Raw genomic sequence first — 14061 nt, forward strand, 5'->3', positions numbered from 1 at the left:
AACGGAAATTCGCATGGCAGGTTAACATTTCCACAGAGCAAGATCTGAACATTTTCATTATTGTGCTACGTCCCAATGCGCTCAGCTTCGTCCTCTGTTTGTTCCCTTTGTTGCCTTCCCTATTACATTTATACTTGAAGTTATTTTTGCTTTGCCAGAAAAGTTTTGGCTATTTGTTAATAAACAAAAGGAAAACCTGCCCTTCGCTCTGGGCACAAGACGAACAGTTCCCTTGCTGGACGGTTCCCCTCGCTGGACGTGGGCCCACAGATTTTCTTTCCCTTTATTCTCATAGCACCTCCTCTCCACTTGCTCTCACAGTGGCTCTTTCTCCTCTCGCTCCTGACAGCAGGCTCTCCCAGGGGAAAGCCCTGGCCCCCTGCGCATTCACCTGCTCTCAGGACCCTACTGCTTCTAGGTAGAGGCTTCAAGCCTACAACCACAGCTGGCTACTCCCCAAGGTCAGCTGTGTCCACAGAGGGCAGGCTCAGGTAAGATCACACCCGGGCAAGCAGCCTGGGCAGCCGGTGAGAAAGGAGTCGGCCTCCCTGGTGACGCGCCTGCTGGCACTGTGGAGCACTGCACCAGCCTCTGCTGCCCTGCGTGTGTTCCAGAGTCTGTTGGGGCTCGCTGAACGCCTGCTCCGCCTTGCACTAGTCCAGGTGGGGCACACGGCAAGGACACGGCCCTGGGGAGGTGCACAGGTCTGAGGAAGGAAGTCAGGTAAGGGCAGAAGACGCAGGTGAATTTAAGTGGTGGGCACCTGGGGCAGGACTGGGGCTGTTTCAGGGAGCCTGGTACTGCCTCTCTAACACCTGAGCTGAGAAGACAGGTGCCGAGAAGGAGAGAAGGTTCCAGCCCACAGGAGAACACGTGCCTGGCTCTGGGAAAGACCGGCTCAGCACTGCAGAAGGGCAGTGAGTGGGTGAGCAGGGTGCTCTGGGAAGCCAGGGCTGGCAAAGGAAATCCAGGAGTCCTCCACCTGATGGACGCAGAGATCTGAGATTCCCTCCTGTGAACACTGGAACAAATGACCACAAATCAGCTGTTTCCATTTCAAACCCTCATTCTCTTGCGGCTCTGGAAGCCACCACCAAGGCTTGGCACGGCTGCTGGCCCTTGAGGCTGGGGACAAATCTGCTTCTGCCTTCCTCCCCCTGTGTGGCCTCTGTCGTCCTGGACTGGGCCACACAGAACTCCTTGCTTGGCTTCTGGAGGCACAGGGCCTTCTCCATCTGGGCTCTCATGAGGACACCTGTCGCTGGGTTTAGGTCCACCTGCATAGTCCAGGATCTCATCACTTAATTCCCTTACCTTAATTAAATCTGCAAAGACAGCTCTCCCTAGTAAGAAAAATCCACAGCTCTCTGTCTCTTTGGTGGGTCAACCCCCTTCACCCAGAGGGAGTGCAGAGAAGACAAAGGGCAAGAAGAGAGCCAGGAGACTCAACAGAGAGAAGCAAGTGACCAGAGAGGGCAGTGGTGACCACAAAGGGCAGTGGCCCCAGGGACCAGGAAGAGGCTGCTGTTGGTGAGTCTCTACACCTGGTTTCTCTGCACTGGCTTTGCCTGGCGTGTGTACAACGGGCACTCCTTGGTTAAACAAGTGCTCACCATGATCTTGTCACAGCCTCTGTTCCTGCCATCTTGGCTTGGGACTGTTGGGAACAATCAGGTTGACCACCCTCATATGTCTCCTAGGTGAGCGCAGGGCAAGACCAAGAGCAGAAACTGGTTGTGTGCCAAGTGTTTGAAATGGCAGAGGTGGCTCTTCCTTCCACACTTGCTCTCCAGCCTACGGAGGATAATATTGAGACGTATTAGCAAACTGACACTCAGCAGACCTCGGAAGTTAAATTTAGGGTCAGACCTCAGTAACCAGGGGGTGAGGTGCAGGGCGGACAGCAAGTATTCCAGGTCTGTATCTTTGATCCTGACATGGTAAAAGGAAAAACACTGCAGGTGACCCTTCCCAGCAGAGCTCTCCCAGCCCTCCACTACAGGTACCCTGACCCCAAGTCAGCACACCTGCAGGTGACCCTTCCCAGCAGAGCTCTCCCAGCCCTCCACTACAGGTACCCTGACCCCAAGTCAGCACACCTGCAGGTGACCCTACCCAGCAGAGCTCTCCCAGCCCTCCAGTACAGGTACCCTGACCCCAAGTCAGCACACCTGCAGGTGACCTGTGCAGCAGAGCTCTCCCTGCCCCCCACTAAAGGTACCCTGACCCCAAGTCAGCACACCTGCAGGTGACCCTACCCAGCAGAGCTCTCCCAGCCCCCCACTACAGGTACCCTGACCCCAAGTCAGCACACCTGAAGGTGACCCTGCAGCAGAGCTCTCCCAGCCCCCCACTACAGGTACCCTGACCCCAAGTCAGCACACCTGAAGGTGACCCTACCCAGCAGAGCTCTCCCTGCCCCCCATTAAAGGTACCCTGACCCCAAGTCAGCACACCTGAAGGTGACCTGTGCAGCAGAGCTCTCCCAGCCCCCCACTACAGGCACCCTGACCCCAAGTCAGCACACCTGCAGGTGACCCTGCAGCAGAGCTCTCCCAGCCCCCCACTACAGGCACCCTGACCCCAAGTCAGCACACCTGAAGGTGACCCTGCAGCGGAGCTCTCCCAGCCCCCCACTACAGGCACCCTGACCCCAAGTCAGCACACCTGCAGGTGACCCTGCAGCAGAGCTCTCCCTGCCCCCCACTACAGGTACCCTGGCCCCAAGTCAGCACACCTGCAGGTGACCCTACACAGCAGAGCTCTCCTGGTCCCCACTACAGGCACCCTGACCCCAAGTCAGCACACCTGAAGGTGACCCTGCAGCAGAGCTCTCCCTGCCCCCCACTACAGGTACCCTGGCCCCAAGTCAGCACACCTGCAGGTGACCCTACACAGCAGAGCTCTCCTGGTCCCCACTACAGGTACCCTGACCCCAAGTCAGCACACCTGAAGGTGACCCTGCAGCAGAGCTCTCCCTGCCCCCCACTACAGGTACCCTGACCCCAAGTCAGCACACCTGCAGGTGACCCTACACAGCAGAGCTCTCTCTGCCCCCCACTACAGGTACCCTGACCCCAAGTCAGCACACCTGCAGGTGACCCTGCAGCAGAGCTCTCCCTGCCCCCCATTAAAGGTACCCTGACCCCAAGTCAGCACACCTGCAGGTGACCCTGCAGCGGAGCTCTCCCAGCCCCCCACTACAGGTACCCTGACCCCAAGTCAGCACACCTGAAGGTGACCCTACCCAGCAGAGCTCTCCCAGCCCCCCACTACAGGTACCCTGACCCCAAGTCAGCACACCTGCAGGTGACCCTACACAGCAGAGCTCTCCCAGCCCCCCACTACAGGTACCCTGACCCCAAGTCAGCACACCTGAAGGTGACCCTACCCAGCAGAGCTCTCCCTGCCCCCCATTAAAGGTACCCTGACCAAAAGTCAGCACGCCTGCAGGTGACCCTACCCAGCAGAGCTCTCCCAGCCCCCCACTACAGGTACCCTGACCCCAAGTCAGCACACCTGAAGGTGACCTGTGCAGCAGAGCTCTCCCTGCCCCCCACTAAAGGTACCCTGACCCCAAGTCAGCACACCTGCAGGTGACCCTACCCAGCAGAGCTCTCCCAGCCCCCCACTACAGGTACCCTGACCCCAAGTCAGCACACCTGCAGGTGACCCTACACAGCAGAGCTCTCCCAGCCCCCCACTACAGGTACCCTGACCCCAAGTCAGCACACCTGAAGGTGACCCTACCCAGCAGAGCTCTCCCTGCCCCCCATTAAAGGTACCCTGACCAAAAGTCAGCACGCCTGCAGGTGACCCTACCCAGCAGAGCTCTCCCAGCCCCCCACTACAGGTACCCTGACCCCAAGTCAGCACACCTGAAGGTGACCTGTGCAGCAGAGCTCTCCCAGCCCCCCACTACAGGTACCCTGACCCCAAGTCAGCACACCTGCAGGTGACCCTGCAGCAGAGCTCTCCCAGCCCCCCACTACAGGTACCCTGACCCCAAGTCAGCACACCTGAAGGTGACCTGTGCAGCAGAGCTCTCCCAGCCCCCCACTACAGGTACCCTGACCCCAAGTCAGCACGCCTGCAGGTGACCCTACCCAGCAGAGCTCTCCCAGCCCTCCACTACAGGTACCCTGACCCCAAGTCAGCACACCTGAAGGTGACCTGTGCAGCAGAGCTCTCCCTGCCCCCCACTACAGGTACCCTGACCCCAAGTCAGCACACCTGCAGGTGACCTGTGCAGCAGAGCTCTCCCAGCCCCCCACTACAGGTACCCTGACCCCAAGTCAGCACACCTGCAGGTGACCCTGCAGCAGAGCTCTGATACTGGGGATATTGGACTTGCCTTGACCTTTTCAGGGGTTCACAGAAAAAAAGCTTGCCTTGGGTCTCAGGGGAGACTCTGGACTTGGCCTTTGGGTGGTGCTGAAACTCTCAGGACCATGGGACTCTGGAAGACAGGCTCAGCGCCTTTTGCACTGTGAGATGGACATGAGCTTTGGGGAGCGGGGGTGCGACGTTACGGTCTTCTATGTGGCGTCCTCAGAGGCTCCTGTTAATGCAGGACTCCTCAGAGGTGGCATGACTTGATTATGAGAACTACAGCCTAATCTGTCTGTCCTGGTTCCCATGGTCTGACTGGGTGGCCATGGCCAGAGCAGGAGCACCACGGGGGCCATGAGGCCCCTTCCTCTCTTTCTCTGCTTCCTGACCCCGCCATTACCTAAGCAATCTTCCTCCTCCACACCCTTCCTCCACTATGTGCTGCCTCACCTCGGCCCCACAGCCGAAGTCAACCTCGGAAACCACGAGCACCAAATGAAATTCTCCTCCTCTGAGTTGTCCTTGTCGGGTATTTGGCCACAGTGTCATTGTTACTCTTGTGCGACTGTGGGCCATGAACCATCCTCAGCTGCCCCCTCTAAGTGGGTACATCATCACACCTGCCTCATACGTCCATCCTGAGGCTCAGTGAGCTGACACAGGGCCAGCAGCTGGGGAGGTGCCCTGCAGATGTGAGCTGCCCTCCCCTTCCCTGCGCCCAGGTGAGTAGCTGCATGTTAGTCTGCACCTGCAGAAGGGTGCTGCCCACCGCAGCAGAAGACCTGGAGAGTGTGCAAGTGACCCCTGTTGCAAGAGTGCTCTCCCAGCACGGCACTGGGGCTGCCGCAGAACCAGGTGGGGGCACACCTCCTGCACAGCTCAGACCCCAGGTGGGGACACACCTGCTCCACAGCTCACACCCCAGGTGGGGACACACCTCCTCACAGCTCAGACCCCAGGTGGGACACACCTCCTCACAGCTCAGACCCCAGGTGGAGACACACCTCCTCACAGCTCAGACCCCAGGTGGGACACACCTCCTCACAGCTCAGACCCCAGGTGGGGACACACCTCCTCACAGCTCAGACCCCAGGTGGGACACACCTCCTCACAGCTCAGACCCCAGGTGGGGACACACCTCCCGCACAGCTCAGACCCCAGGTGGGGACACACCTCCTCACAGCTCAGACCCCAGGTGGGGGCACACCTCCTCACAGCTCAGACCCCAGGTGGGGACACACCAGCTCAGACCCCAGGTGAGGACACACCTCCTGCACAGCTCAGACCCCAGGTGGGGACACACCTCCTCACAGCACAGACCCCAGGTGGGGACACACCTCCTCACAGCTCAGACCCCAGGTGGGGACACACCTCCTGCACAGCTCAGACCCCAGGTGGGGACACACCTCCTGCACAGCTCAGACCCCAGGTGGGGACATACCTACTCCACAGCTCAGACCCCAGGTGTGGACACACCTCCTCACAGCTCAGACCCCAGGTGGGGACACACCTCCTCACAGCTCAGACCCCAGGTGTGGACACACCTCCTCACAGCTCAGACCCCAGGTGGGGACACACCTCCTCACAGCTCAGACCCCAGGTGGGGACACACCTCCCCCACAGCTCAGACCCCAGGTGGGGACACACCTCCTCACAGCTCAGACCCCAGGTGGGGACACACCTCCCCCACAGCTCAGACCCCAGGTGGGGACACACCTCCTCACAGCTCAGACCCCAGGTGTGGACACACCTCCTCACAGCTCAGACCCCAGGTGGGGACACACCTCCTCACAGCTCAGACCCCAGGTGGGGACACACCTCCTCACAGCTCAGACCCCAGGTGGGGACACACCTCCTCACAGCTCAGACCCCAGGTGGGGACACACCTCCCCCACAGCTCAGACCCCAGGTGGGGACACACCTCCCCCACAGCTCAGACCCCAGGTGGGGACACACCTCCCGCACAGCTCAGACCCCAGGTGGGGACACACCTCCCCCACAGCTCAGACCCCAGGTGGGGACACACCTCCTCACAGCTCAGACCCCAGGTGGGGACACACCTCCCCCACAGCTCAGACCCCAGGTGGGGACACACCTCCTCACAGCTCAGACCCCAGGTGGGGACACACCTCCCGCACAGCTCAGACCCCAGGTGGGGACACACCTCCTCACAGCACAGACCCCAGGTGGGGACACACCTCCCGCACAGCTCAGACCCCAGGTGGGGACACACCTCCCCCACAGCTCAGACCCCTGGTTGGGACACACCTCCTCACAGCACAGACCCCAGGTGGGGACACACCTCCTCACAGCTCAGACCCCAGGTGGGGACACACCTCCTGCACAGCTCAGACCCCAGGTGGGGACATACCTACTCCACAGCTCAGACCCCAGGTGGGGACACACCTCCTGCACAGCTCAGACCACAGGTGGGGACACACCTCCTCACAGCTCAGACCCCAGGTGGGGACACATCTCTTCACAGCTCAGACCCCAGGTGGGGACACACCTCCTCACAGCTCAGACCACAGGTGGGGACACACCTCCTCACAGCTCAGACCCCAGGTGGGGACACACCTCCCCCACAGCTCAGACCCCAGGTGGGGACACACCTCCTCACAGCTCAGACCCCAGGTGGGGACACACCTCCCGCACAGCTCAGACCCCAGGTGGGGACACACCTCCCGCACAGCTCAGACCCCAGGTGAGGACACACCTCCTCAAAGCTCAGACCCCAGGTGGGGACACACCTCCTCACAGCTCAGACCCCAGGTGGGGACACACCTCCCCCACAGCTCAGACCCCAGGTGTGGACACACCTCCTGCACAGCTCAGACCCCAGGTGGGGGCACACATTCCTGCACAGCTCAGACCCCAGGTGGGGACACACCTGCTCCACAGCTCAGACCCCAGGTGGGGACACACCTCCTCACAGCTCATACCCCAAGTGGGGACACACCTCCTCACAGCTCAGACCCCAGGTGGGGACACACCTCCTCACAGCTCAGACCCCAGGTGGGGACACACCTCCTCACAGCTCAGACCCCAGGTGGGACACACCTCCTCACAGCTCAGACCCCAGGTGGGGACACACCTCCTGCACAGCTCAGACCCCAGGTGGGGACATACCTACTCCACAGCTCAGACCCCAGGTGGGGACACACCTCCTGCACAGCTCAGACCCCAGGTGGGGACACACCTCCTCACAGCTCAGACCCCAGGTGGGGACACATCTCCTCACAGCTCAGACCCCAGGTGGGGACACACCTCCTCACAGCTCAGACCCCAGGTGGGGACACACCTCCTCACAGCTCAGACCCCAGGTGGGGACACACCTCCCCCACAGCTCAGACCCCAGGTGGGGACACACCTCCTCACAGCTCAGACCCCAGGTGGGGACACACCTCCCGCACAGCTCAGACCCCAGGTGGGGACACACCTCCCGCACAGCTCAGACCCCAGGTGAGGACACACCTCCTGCACAGCTCAGACCCCAGGTGGGGACACACCTCCTCACAGCTCAGACCCCAGGTGGGGACACACCTCCTCACAGGTCAGACCCCAGGTGGGGACACAGCTCCTCACAGCTCAGACCCCAGGTGTGGACACACCTCCTCACAGCTCAGACCCCAGGTGGGGACACACCTCCTCACAGCTCAGACCCCAGGTGGGGACACACCTCCTCACAGGTCAGACCCCAGGTGGGGACACACCTCCTGCACAGCTCAGACCCCCGGTGGGGACACACCTCCCCCACAGCTCAGACCTCAGGTGGGGACACACCTCCTCACAGCTCAGACCCCAGGTGGGGACACACCTCCTCACAGCTCAGACCCCAGGTGGGGACACACCTCCCCCACAGCTTAGACCCCAGGTGGGGACACACCTCCTCACAGCTCAGACCCCAGGTGGGGACACACCTCCTCACAGCTCAGACCCCAGGTGGGGACACACCTCCTCACAGCTCAGACCCCAGGTGGGGACACACCTCCTCACAGCTCAGACCCCAGGTGGGGACACACCTCCTCACAGCTCAGACCCCAGGTGGGGACACGCCTCCTCACAGCTCAGACCCCAGGTGGGGACACGCCTCCTCACAGCTCAGACCCCAGGTGGGGACACGCCTCCTCACAGCTCAGACCCCAGGTGGGGACACGCCTCCTCACAGCTCAGACCCCAGGTGGGGACACGCCTCCTCACAGCTCAGACCCCAGGTGGGGACACGCCTCCTCACAGCTCAGACCCCAGGTGGGGACACGCCTCCTCACAGCTCAGACCCCAGGTGGGGACACGCCTCCTCACAGCTCAGACCCCAGGTGGGGACACACCTCCCCCACAGCTCAGACCCCAGGTGGGGACACACCTCCCGCACAGCTCAGACCCCAGGTGGGGACACACCTCCTGCACAGCTCAGACCCCAGGTGGGGACACACCTCCTCACAGCTCAGACCCCAGGTGGGGACACACCTCCTCACAGGTCAGACCCCAGGTGGGGACACAGCTCCTCACAGGTCAGACCCCAGGTGGGGACACAGCTCCTCACAGCTCAGACCCCAGGTGGGGACACACCTCCTCACAGCTCAGACCCCAGGTGGGGACACACCTCCTCACAGCTCAGACCCCAGGTGGGGACACACCTCCTGCACAGCTCAGACCCCCGGTGGGGACACACCTCCCCCACAGCTCAGACCCCAGGTGGGGACACACCTCCTCACAGCTCAGACCCCAGGTGGGGACACACCTCCTCACAGCTCAGACCCCAGGTGGGGACACACCTCCCCCACAGCTCAGACCCCAGGTGGGGACACACCTCCTCACAGCTCAGACCCCAGGTGGGGACACACCTCCCCCACAGCTCAGACCCCAGGTGTGGACACACCTCCTCACAGCTCAGACCCCAGGTGGGGACACACCTCCTGCACAGCTCAGACCCCCGGTGGGGACACACCTCCTGCACAGCTCAGACCCCAGGTGGGGACACACCTCCTCACAGCTCAGACCCCAGGTGGGGACACACCTCCTCACAGCACAGACCCCAGGTGGGGACACGCCTCCTCACAGCTCAGACCCCAGGTGTGGACACACCTCCCCCACAGCTCAGACCCCAGGTGGGGACACACCTCCTCACAGCTCAGAACCCAGGTGGGGACACACCTCCTCACAGCTCAGACCCCAGGTGGGGACACACCTCCTGCACAGCTCAGACCCCAGGTGAGGACACACCTCCTCACAGCTCAGACCCCAGGTGGGGACACACCTCCTGCACAGCTCAGACCCCAGGTGGGGACACACCTCCTCACAGCTCAGACCCCAGGTGTGGACACACCTCCCCCACAGCTCAGACCCCAGGTGGGGACACACCTCCTGCACAGCTCAGACCCCAGGTGGGGACACACCTCCTCACAGCTCAGACCCCAGGTGGGGACACACCTCCTCACAGCTCAGACCCCAGGTGGGGACACACCTCCTCACAGCTCAGACCCCAGGTGGGGACACACCTCCCCCACAGCTCAGACCCCAGGTGGGACACACCTCCTCACAGCTCAGACCCCAGGTGGGGACACACCTCCTGCACAGCTCAGACCCCAGGTGGGGACACACCTGCTCCACAGCTCAGACCCCAGGTGGGGACACACCTCCTCAGAGCTCAGACCTCAGGTGGGGACACACCTCCTCACAGCTCAGACCCCAGGTGGGGACACACCTCCTGCACAGCTCAGACCCCAGGTGTGGACACACCTCCTCACAGCTCAGACCCCAGGTGGGGACACACCTCCTGCACAGCTCAGACCCCAGGTGGGACACACCTCCTCACAGCTCAGACCCCAGGTGGGGACACACCTCCTGCACAGCTCAGACCCCAGGTGGGGACACACCTGCTCCACAGCTCAGACCCCAGGTGGGGACACACCTCCTCAGAGCTCAGACCTCAGGTGGGGACACACCTCCTGCACAGCTCAGACCCCAGGTGGGGACACACCTCCTGCACATCTCAGACCCCAGGTGGGGACACACCTCCTCACAGCTCAGACCCCAGGTGGGGACACACCTGCTCCACAGCTCAGACCCCAGGTGGGGACACACCTCCCCACAGCTCAGACCCCTGGTGGGGACACACTGCCCACGTGCTCAGCACCAGGAAAGCAGAGATGATAAGACTGGGAACCCGGCCTTGTGCACTGGGATAGTGAAGAATGGGCAGGAGCACAGGCTTTCTTTCACTTTTTTATGGGTCAGTCCTTTCCAGAGTCTAGCTTTGTTAGGGAAGCATCATCACAAGGTCAAAGGAGTTCAGGATCACTGATTCTCCGTGGAACCCATCAGTACCCAGTGTCCTGCTGTCTTTGGTCTTGTTGTTGGTGACCCCTGGCAGTCCCCCGGAATCCAAGGAGTCCCACATGCTCGTCAACTTCAGATGTGCTTGTGAATCATGGAGGCACAGCAGGAGTCACTGTGTGGCTCAAGGCCTGCACACCCTACAGTGTGCCCGACTGTCCGTGAGGCTTGACTTTCAGAAGGAGCATTCTGGATGGAGAAGGTCCAGTCCTGTGGAGTGTCAGTTTCCTCCCTGAAGCTGGTAATGTCCTGGCTTTAGTCTCTGAGGACCCTGTCCCCAGTCATTGATGAGTCCAGCCATCAGCACCACTTCCTGAACACCTGCCCTGCCTGTGTCGGGCAGTGGGAAATGGACAGCAGCCCACGGCTGCCCACTCAGGCAGCCTGGCCAGGTCTTCAGCAGAGGGTTTTGAGGGGCTGGCTCCTGTGAAAGGAGTGTGCCCTGGGGCAGCAAGTCAGACCAACGCAGGAGGACACCGTTCCTCTTCAACCTCCCAGCAGTTTGGAAGAACCGACCCGACAATTTAGCAGAAAATAAATGATGTGCTTAGACCCAAGGGTGTGGGTTAAGAGGGAGGTCCCTCTGCCTTGCACTCAGCTGAGGGGAGCTCCCGGCCACCTGTCAGCTTCGCCGTTGGGGGACAGCCTTGTTTTCTTTCTTTGCATGTAGATGCTTCCCTGTGAGGAATCTGACCTAAAGGAAGAATGGCAGGCACTGGAGCACACACCTGTCATCACAGAGACTCAGGAGGCTGGGGCAGGAGGACGGCAAGCTCAAGGCCAGCCTGGCTAACTTAGCAAGACCCTGTCTCAAAATTAAAAATGAAAAAAAAGACTGTGGACTTTGTGGATTCCGGGTTAGAATCCTGGCTGTACCACTTTCAATCTATAAATTTCAGGAAAATTACTCAACTGCTGAGTTCAAGTTTTCTTCCTTATAAAAATGGGATAATGACAATCTGTTCCAGGTGAGCACACTCTTAGAAGCCACAACTCGCCAGAGCCATGCTTGAGACAAAGCACTTGATGAGTACCAGGTGGTACTCAGCATCGCTGGAAGAGACCCAGCTCCCACTGGAGGGGCCGTGCTGTCCTGACGCAGAGCGTGCTGGCTGACCCGTAACTAAACCTCTGCTCTCTGGTTGGGATCTGGACTGTCCTTGGTGCAGCAGCATCCAGAGGTGGGACCCCGGTCAGTGACTGAGTCCTGAGGGCTCTGACCTCACGGTGGGTTCATCTGCGGAGGGGTCCATAAGGGACTGGTCTACTGGGAAGTGGAACGCGTAGGAGGTGAGGCCTAGCACTAGGAGTGGCTCCTTTGGGGTGTGCCCTTGGGGACCACATCTGTCCCTTCCTCACTCTCTGCTTCTGGCCACATGAGCTAAGCCACTCTCTTCCCCCACGTCCCCCCGCCACGACCTGCTGCCTCCCCTCAGGCCCAGAGCGGTGGAGTCGGCTGACCGTGGACTGACCCTCTGAGAGTACGAGCCCCAAGTACACTTTTCCTCCTCGGAGTGGTTCACGTCAGGTATTTTGGTCACAGGGATGGGAGTCTGACGTGTCTACCAATCTCTGTGATCAGCAGTAACAGCTGCGTGGTAAGATCAAGACTCCGTCTGTGATCCATTGCCATGCTGCGTGTGTTCTCACCAACATCACCAGTGCTTGTGGAATGAAATCTGAGAATCGTGTGGAGAGTCCATTGGACTTAATTCACAACTCATGATCACCAGTACAAACATCCCCTTGTTTCACAAAGTTAAAGGTCTAATCTCAGACATTTAGTAAGAAAAACTGTTTCCAGCCGGTTCAAGAGCTACCTCACCAAGTTCCAGCACCGGAGAAGGAGCAGTCGCCTGTGGCAAGTGGAGTCCTCCCCGAGATGCCTGCTGCAGCAGACACACCTCAGGGCTTTCCCCAGGCAGGAGGACGCACAGGGGACCCGGAGCCAGGTCCCCTCTTCACTGCACTTCAGAGCCGAGCTGTGGACGTGGACACGCTTGGCAGATGACACCCATGGGAAAAGCACCACGTCCATCAGCCCCGAGCCTGCAGAGCAGGGCTGCAGCTGCTGAGTGTCTGCTTCCACAGGGAATCCTGCTGGGCCGCACCGTCCACACGTGTGCTGAGGTGGCCATGTCCACAGCAGGCAGCAGAAGAACAAGACACAGAGACACAGGGTCCAGGAACTCGGCTCACAGAGTTCTGCTTGAAGGTAAGCTAACCTGACCTGAAGCCACGCTCAACAGAACCTCTCACAACACCCAAAACAGCAGCCAGTGCTCACCTGGAGAGAACCGAGAAACCAGGGAGAATGCGTGATTCAAAATCCTTGGCTCTGACTTCACGGAAGCAGCCCAGCTAACAGTGCCATAGCATGACTGTCCACTCAAGCTGCTGGACCCGACGTCCAGGCCTGGATGTGCCTCCTATTTCCACACTGATTCCTACAGGAAAACAGGGAGCCTTGTCCACGATTTCACTCTCAGAACGTTCCCAGTGTCCTCTCCAATTCACCATGTGAGAGACAAATCCGCTAAAACCGTTTCATGTCTGGGATTCTGAACGCTGGAATGGAGTTAAGAGACCAACACATTCCACAATCACTTCCCGGGGGTTCAAAGCCTGGCAGTTCCACAGAGGACATGAAATGCACCGATTCTGAGTGAGATCTAAAGAACATGGAGGACCGTGGAGCATTGTGTTCGCTCGGCGGAGCCTGCGCGGCTCCCACGGGAGCTGAGCAGGCCTGGCTCCTTCTCAAAGGCTTCAAGAGCTGCTCTCTCCATTTTGGGTGTCAGATGTCTAAAACGGGGTCCCAGAAAGAAGGAGACACCCTGAGCTCCCCAGTCACGGTCGGCCGGGCTGAGACGGAGCTGGAGCTGCCAACGGCACGGCTGGGCCCTGCTTGTTGGATGTCAGCCTTTCCCACCAAGCTTCACGTTAGGGCTTACATGGAGAATGAGCCGGCCGTGACAGCAGGGTGGGCATCTCAAGTGGTGCATCTGGGCCCCCTCGGTGTTCCTGTGGAAGCTTCTAGAAGGAGGGCCCCTTCCTCCCATCTGCCTAAACGGCCATGAGCTCTGCGACGCCCACGCTGGGCACATCCTGCTTTTCCTGGTGTCTTCCCATTGTGTGAGAGCCCTGCTGGTGGAACAGCTGCATCCCCACGCCTCGAGAGAAGCCACCACCATCCTCTCTCATCCATGTGACCACAGGCCCAATGGGCGGTGACCTCCCAGCTGACCCACCAGGACACCTGACCCCCGACTCCTGCCTCACCAGGGGGTCAGGGCTACCACGTGAAGGCACTGGGTGCTGCACGGGGCCGCTGCCTCGCCTGAGGACGTCTGCTGCCAGCACATCCCCTGTGAGAGCCAAAGGGCAGCAGGG

The 14061-nt window shown here is 60.3% G+C and overlaps 1 protein-coding gene across 1 annotated transcript in view; it reads right to left on the reverse strand.

Annotated features, from left to right (window-relative positions):
* Synpo2 (synaptopodin 2) overlaps positions 1–14061 on the reverse strand; it is a 123905-nt gene that overhangs the window by 70424 nt on the left and 39420 nt on the right. The gene's annotated exons all lie outside the window — the stretch shown is intronic.

Source organism: Marmota flaviventris, chromosome 7 (assembly GCF_047511675.1).
Source record: "Marmota flaviventris isolate mMarFla1 chromosome 7, mMarFla1.hap1, whole genome shotgun sequence".
NCBI classification, from domain to species: Eukaryota; Metazoa; Chordata; class Mammalia; order Rodentia; family Sciuridae; genus Marmota; species Marmota flaviventris.